The sequence below is a fragment of the Equus quagga genome, chromosome 4, assembly GCF_021613505.1.
Source record: "Equus quagga isolate Etosha38 chromosome 4, UCLA_HA_Equagga_1.0, whole genome shotgun sequence".
In the NCBI taxonomy this organism is placed as follows: Eukaryota; Metazoa; Chordata; class Mammalia; order Perissodactyla; family Equidae; genus Equus; species Equus quagga.
In genome coordinates this window covers 82,052,502-82,059,754 of record NC_060270.1, presented here as the reverse complement: position 1 = coordinate 82,059,754, position 7,253 = coordinate 82,052,502, and the positions used below count along the sequence as shown (strand labels likewise).

Genomic DNA, 7,253 nt, shown 5'->3' with positions numbered 1-7,253 from the left:
AGAGGCCTCAGGACTGGGCCTAGAGATTAACAAGAATTAGGGGAAGGTGTGGGAAGAGAAATTTGGATGTAAACTGAGTAGGAGTGGCCAATAAAATAACGAAATAGGTAGAATCAAGAAATGGTAGTGTCATGGAAACTGAGAGGGATTAAAAAGAATTTTTGTAATGAGGGAGTTGTCAAAGTACGAAATAAGCCACATTATTCAAGTAAAGCTAGAATTGCCATCAAATTTATTAGAAAGATGGCTAATATGGAATTCTGTGCCCCTAAAATTCATATGTTGAAGCCCTAATCCCCATTGTAACTGTATTTGGAGATAGGGCCCTTAAAGAGGTAAATAAGGTTACATAAATTCATAAGGGTGGGGCCCTGGCCCAGCAGGACTGGTGAAAGTTGATGCCATAGAGCAGTACTGTAGGGAGTAAAATGGGCGGGGGGGAAAGTACAATCCCCTTTATATAGAATTGTAGATCTTAGGAGAGAAATAGCCCAGGAACCAGAGGGGCTGTGTCAAAACCCCAGGAGAGTACTATAAAAAAAATGTGTTTACCATAAATTTCCAAGAGACAAGTTGATCATCTTCACACTGTAATATGCATAATTATGCATATTGATTAGAGTGTATTTCTTTGTTTTGTAACTGAAGGAAATCTTGGGAGAGTTTTAAATTCGAACCAGGCAGGAGACTCTTACGAGGACATCAGCAATGAAGTTCACACTCTTTCAGTGTGATTTTAGTGTCACTAAATCAGCTGGACCTCCCAATCTATATTATATAGCGTTGATGCTACGCCCCAAGCTTAGAAAGTTTAGGATTGTTTGAAGTCATCTCCTAGAATTTTTTAATGTACTTCTATGTTTTTTTCTCAGAGTTTATCACTGACAATTTAAAGTCAGAGCTGAGTTCTTTTCTTTCTAGAAGGCATAGTTTACACCTACTAACAGAACTTCTCTGAATCAGCATGTTATAATTTTCAAAGTGAGTCTACATTCATCGTATGCTAATTCCTCTTTTCCTCTCAGGGAATGAGCTCCTGCAGTTACTCCATATCTTCCCTGCCTCACCAATTTCCCATTGTAATACAAATGCATTGTTAGTCTCCAATATTAAAAGATAATAATAAAACATAGTTTTACCCACCTTACCCCCTGTATGTATCCCATTTCTCTACTTCTTTTTATAGCAAAACTCAAAAGTTCTTGTCTGTGATCATTCTCTCCATTCCTTCACCATCTAATCTCTTCTTAATCCTCCTTGTTGGGTTTAGCGTGTTGGTGAGGTCCATCGGGCCACTGTCTTTACTATCTTCATGTTTTTGCAGCATTTGCTAACGCTGATCACTCATTCCTTCCTTACAAAATACTTCTTAATTTAGCCTCTGGAACCACCATACTATTCTGATTTTCCCCTTCCTTCACTGTTTCTTCTCAGCCTCATTTAGGACTCCTCTGCATCCTGAGCTCTAAAGGTTGAAGTGTCCCAGGCTTCAGTCTTTGCCCTGTTATCTTCTCTAGAAAACTCATTTCTTAGATGGCCTCATGGTGATTTCTCAGACATACATATCATCTCTAAGGAGATGAGGCTTCAACTCTTCCCCTGGGATTCAGTCTGGTAAACCCAGGCACTAAACACTAACGTTTCAAAAAAAGTAAGCCCCTTGATTCTCACCACCATCTCTAATGCAACTCTTACCATGAATATTCTACCTAGCAATGAACAGTTTAATTCATCCAGGCAGTCGGGCCAAAACTTATCAGTCACCTTTGAAACTTCCCCATCCGTCACCACAGATGTGTTTGCTCAACCTTTAAATGAGACACCGCTTTTTTTTTTTAAACGACCATGCTCAGAAAGGCTAGTACCTGTAGTCAGGGTCCGAGATTGCTGCTCAAAGTTTCATTTGCCTCCTGTGTCCCCACTGGCTCCTGCACAGCACCCACAGCCCTGTGGGAAGCGTATGTAATTCAAAGAAAGATAGAAGCTTTGACGGCGGATTCTTGTCCATCTTTGCCTCAAATCCCCTCCCTCTCCAGAGGTCCCAGGTTCGTCCTCACAGCCCACGTGGGCTCACTGACTTGGCTGCATTGAGGCTTCCCTGCTGGCCCATTAAAAATGTACAAAAGGAGCGAAATGTCTTCTATATACATAAGAAACGTGAGCCAGGCCTCCTGGGTCCCCAGGGAGAGTCCCCTGGAGGCCGGGCTGGGGCCAGGCAGAGCGCCTCCTGACGGCTCCTCAGCCGCACCCAGGGGTCCCGGCCTTGTTCGGCCAAGATCGCAGCAGCAGCAGCAGCGCAGCCCTCCACCCTTCAGCGGAGTTCTTCCCAGCTGAGGGCACCAAGCCTGTTGGTGCGGCCCCAAGCTTCCCAGGAGGGGCTGTGTGGCCAGAGTCTACTCTGCTCCGAACCAGGAGCGCTCCCCCAGCACGAGCCCTCGCAGAGCGCGTCCGCACCGCCGCGGCGCCCCGCCTGCCTGGCTACATCTTGCAGTTGCTCCGTGAGCAGTTCTGGGCTGGCGGGGGCTGGGGCTGCGATGGGATGGGGTGGATAGTCGACGGTAAAGGACCTTTTGAGGCCTTTGCCCTTGCTGCCATCGCCCCCGGACCCATCGGCCAGCGAGTAGGAGGACCAGTACATCGTGACGGCGTTCATGCCATTGGCCATCAAGAAGGACTTGTGGTGGCTCTGGATGGTGACCGGCAGCAGGAGCTTGTCGATGAGGTGCACAGGGGTGCAGGAGATGATGGCCCTGGCGGCAGAGGTCCTGCAGGCAGAACACTGTGTTGGGCCCTCCAGATCTTTTCCATGCTGCGCCTCAAGAGCACGATGCAGGACAGGACACAACGCAGTGAGGGACTCCGCAACCTTGAAGTTGCACAGCAGGCCGACCTCGACGGTCCTGCAGTTCTTTTCTGCGCAAGCGCGCGCCTGCGCTATCAGGTTAGGGCTTCAAGAGCAGGGGCAGCGGGTTCCCAGCCAGGATCTGGGGGACCGCGGGCGCATGCTCGTGGATTTCCATGAGCCAACGGTCAATACCGTCCAAAGAACCATCCGTTGATGATGTCGTACAGCAGGAGGAGCCCCTGCGCGCTCCTGAAGTAGGACCTGAACCTGGTGCACAACCTTGCCCAGCCCGGCGCGTCCCAGAGCAGCAGCCTCACCCGCTGGCCGTCCGGCAGGATGGTGGTCGTCTCGTAGTCGATCCAGTTGCTATAGGCGTACGGGGACTCAGCCGCGCCGTCCTGCAAGATCTTGCCTTTGCCCACGTCGCTGTCACCTGCCAGCAGGAACTTGAGGAGGTAGTCCGTAGCTCGTGACCGGGCTGCCCCGGGTCCCCATCCTCGCTCATGCGCACGCGGGCGGCACCCGCGTGCCCACAGCGCTGGCTGCGCTGGAGCATGGGAGGGGCGGCCGCAGGCACTCTGTCCCAAGCCTCCCGCGGAGCTGCTCTGCCCTCCCCCACCGCCCTGGGTACAGGGCGGCCGTGGGGGCGCACCGCTCCCGAGGCCTCCGCCGCACCTCAGCCCCGGGTCCTGGCCTCTGCCAACTACCCCCATACCGCTAGCATGTCTTTCGTGGATAACTGAGATAGCCTCTTAACCGATTTTTTTGTTTCTTCTCTTGCCTCCATAATATATTCTCCACAAAACAGCCGAGATAGTTTACAAATATAAATCATATGAAGTCACTCCTGTGGTAGTCACTAGTGTTACCCACTGACCACACTGCCCCCGTCCCTTTGGATAGCTGGTAGGATAGCACTTACTTGCCTTTTTGTGAATGGTTGGGATCATGTGGCTTGTTCTGGCCAAGAGGTTGTAAGCAACTTAGTGTTATTGAGTTGCATTATTGATTTGGAGCATTTAATTGCTGATTCAAGACCCTCCAGATTGTACTCTTCCCACTGCCACAGAGATTGGCACGTTCTGGACAGTGGTGACCCATCAGTCTGGGTCCTAGAGTGAGGATAATGATGGTGACCACAGAGAAAGCAGAATCCCTACCGGGCCCACAATGGACACAGTGCAATCGTGAGAAAAATCTGCATTGCTTTAAGGCACTGAGATTTTCTTTTTGTTGCTACAGCATAACCTACCTATTTTGATTGATAATGTCTGCTGCTTAAAATTTGTCCCATGTGGATGAAGTTCTAATATATTTTGAATAAAATACAAATCCCTCACCATGGCCCATAAGCCTTTGTGACTTGTCCCTGGCCTACTTCTTGATTCTTATACTCTAGACCCACTGTCCATGCTGTTTTTCCTGCTTGCCAAGCCCACTTCTTCTTAGGCTTTTTCCACTTTCTGTTCTCTATGCCTGGAACGTTATCTCCTCTGAGCTTCACATGGCTGACTCCATCACTTCATTCAGTTTTCTGCTCAGTGTCACCCACTTAGAGAGACTTACTTTCTCTCTTTAAAATCTGTCCCCCACCTCTTCACTCATATTTCTTGATATTTTTACTTTCTGTAGTAGAAAGAATAGACCAGGTTATGCTAAAGTAACAACCCCAGTCCCCCCGCCCCCCAACCTCAGGAGTTTATCACAACAAAAATTTATTTCTTGTTCTCACTAAATGTCTAACTCAGGTCAGCAGTGGCTCTCTGCTCATTGCACCAAGCAGGGACCTGGCTAATGGAGTCTTCACTTTATCATAAGCTTCCAAGACCCCTGTGGCATGAAGATGGGAGCCATACAGTATCTGGCACAACTAATTAAATATGCTATCCCAGTATCCCACATGCTACTTCAACTAACCATCAAATGACCTACCCTAACCACAGACAGTTAGGATATTGTCCTGGAGGAGAGAAGAATCTTCAATGTTATCCTTGAGGAGAGAAGAATCAGATTATCAGGAAAGTCACATTAGTGACTGTCACAGCTGCTGTATTGATTTTCTACTGCTGCATAACAAATTACTACTAACTAAGCTGCTTAAAACAACTTTCTTTTATTAGCTCAAAGTTCTGTAGCAGAGGTTTAGGTAGGCTTAATTTGTTCTGTGCTCAGCGTATCATAAAGCCAAAGTCAAGACCGAGCTGGGCTCTTGTCTGAAGGGTCAGGCGAAGGATCCACTTCGAAGGTCATTCAAGTTGTTGATAGAATTCATTTCCTTGAGGTTGTAGGACTGAGGTCCCTATTCCTTGCTGGCTATTCTCTGCTGCTAAAGACTGCTCATATTCCTCTCACATGGCCTCTTCATCTCCAGACCAGCAGTAGGATACCAGGTCCTTCTCATTCCTCCCCTTGTGCCCATTGAGGCCCAACTATCCTTTCTGCTCTCCTCAGGAAACTTTATCTTCCCCTTTTTGTTCTCTTTTTTGCATCTCTTGTTCATCTGTATCTTTCTCTTCTTTTACAGTCTAAAGCTTGTCTTGTTTAATCTTCCTCTCTCCCCCTCTCTTGCCATCTCTTCCTAAGGCCAGTCTCACTCTTCCCTCTCTTACCAAATAAATCCAGCTTTTTGTCTATGTGAACATTTCAAATATCTGACTTCCTGGAACTTTCCTGACACAATTGAATAGGTCGTACAGGTCCCACCTCATCCTCACTCACTGGGATTTGCTTTGGCCCCTGGTGAAATGGATCTTCCTGATGAATTTTTTCTTGGAACATCTTCCTTGTGCCAACTTCCCTTACCAACACTGCAGGCGTTCTTGTCTCTCTGATGCTCTTTTTAGGAGTCCTCGCAGAAAACCCAATAGTCATGCTGTAACTGTTAGCTCCTTTTATTAGCCCAATTTATCAGTTCTTGGACTTCCCCTCCATTATCATCTAAATTTAACCTCTCATGTATACATCTGTCTTTTATATTTATATATACCTTTCTAATACTACTTTGAAAACTTTCCAGACTAATTTTTGCCATCCTTAATGAAGTGGAATGTGGTCTGTCTCCCAAGCATGCTCTAAGATCAAATATTTGCTGTGTCTTACAAGTGCTCCATCTACACAGGGTCTCATTCTGAGGAGGGGCCTTGTCTTTCCATCTGTGTAAAAATGTTGGTTAAAATTTTTTATTCAATAAGAGAATGTTCCATCAGCAAGTACTTATATGGCTTGCAAAACTTCAGGAACTATCCAGAGTCAGGGCTCCAGGATACTCTGCTCTAGTCACTGAACAGAGAATATAATCTTTATCTAAGAGACAGCTCTTCTTTAAGAAATCTAATTATACAAAGTGATATTTAGAGGTGATCATATTAAAAATGTGTTTTCTCTGTTCTCTTCTAAGTATTTGGATCCTCATACTCCACTTTTTCCGTGGACTTTCAAGCAACCTTTGCTCACAGACACCTACTTATGCTTTTTCCTCTCCTCAGCAAGTGCTACCGTATGTGTATCATGCCATCTAAATTAGAGCTGCTGAGTTACACTTGGATATTATGCCTTTTCATTATGACTGATGAAAAGCTCCTGAAGAGGTGAGAGCTTAACCCAAACAAATCAATCTTTAATGATAGAACTTTAGTTAATGTGGCACCAAGAGTAAAACAGATATTTAAGTCAAAGGTCCTGCCAAGAACCCTTCAAATTCCACCACAGATTTAACTCCTATTCTGCTGGGAAGTAAGGCTTGCTATTCTTTGCACATGCTGCCTGTTAACTAGTAAGGGATGCTCTCAATCCCGTGCCCCAAAGTGACATTCTCCTTCTTTATACATAAGCTCAAGACAACCTGAGTCTGTTTTGTATTTAAAGGAGAAAAGGACTTCTTGACTGGATGAGCAAAGAAAGATCCACAATTGGAGGAACCAGAGGCTTTTTCACTCTAAGCTGAGACATGTAAACATGGAAATATGGAAAATGTAGTTAAATTACAAAATGAATTTTGATGATTCAAGTTGAATGGAATTAAGTGTAACAATGTACCTCAAACCTTGTGCATGTTCGAATCACCTGGGGACCTCTTTCAAAATGCCAGTGCTCGTACTCCATTCTAGGCCAATTAAATAAGCATGCCTGGGATCTGGATATTGGGTTTGTTTGTTTGTTTTCCATTTAAATCTTCCAGGAGATTCTATCATACAGCCAAGGCTGAGACCACTGGAGCAGAGGGGAGGAATCAGAGGGACTGAAAATGAGCCCTGAAGGCTTGTCCAGATTTTGATACCTGGAGAGGAGTAAAAACGGCAGCCTTGCAAGAGACTGGTGTGAGAACAAATAGTCAGACTGGACAATGGCCCCAGTTTGGGCTGTCAAGAGATGGCCTGACCTGAACCAGTGCCTCCTGTTGAGAAGGCAG

The 7,253-nt window shown here is 46.2% G+C and overlaps 1 pseudogene; it reads right to left on the bottom strand.

The window, feature by feature from the left end:
• Window positions 1-2,478: 2,478 nt before the first annotated feature.
• Window positions 2,479-3,340, bottom strand: LOC124237728 (ras-related protein Rab-40C-like; annotated as a pseudogene).
• Between the last annotated feature and the right edge of the window lie 3,913 nt (window positions 3,341-7,253).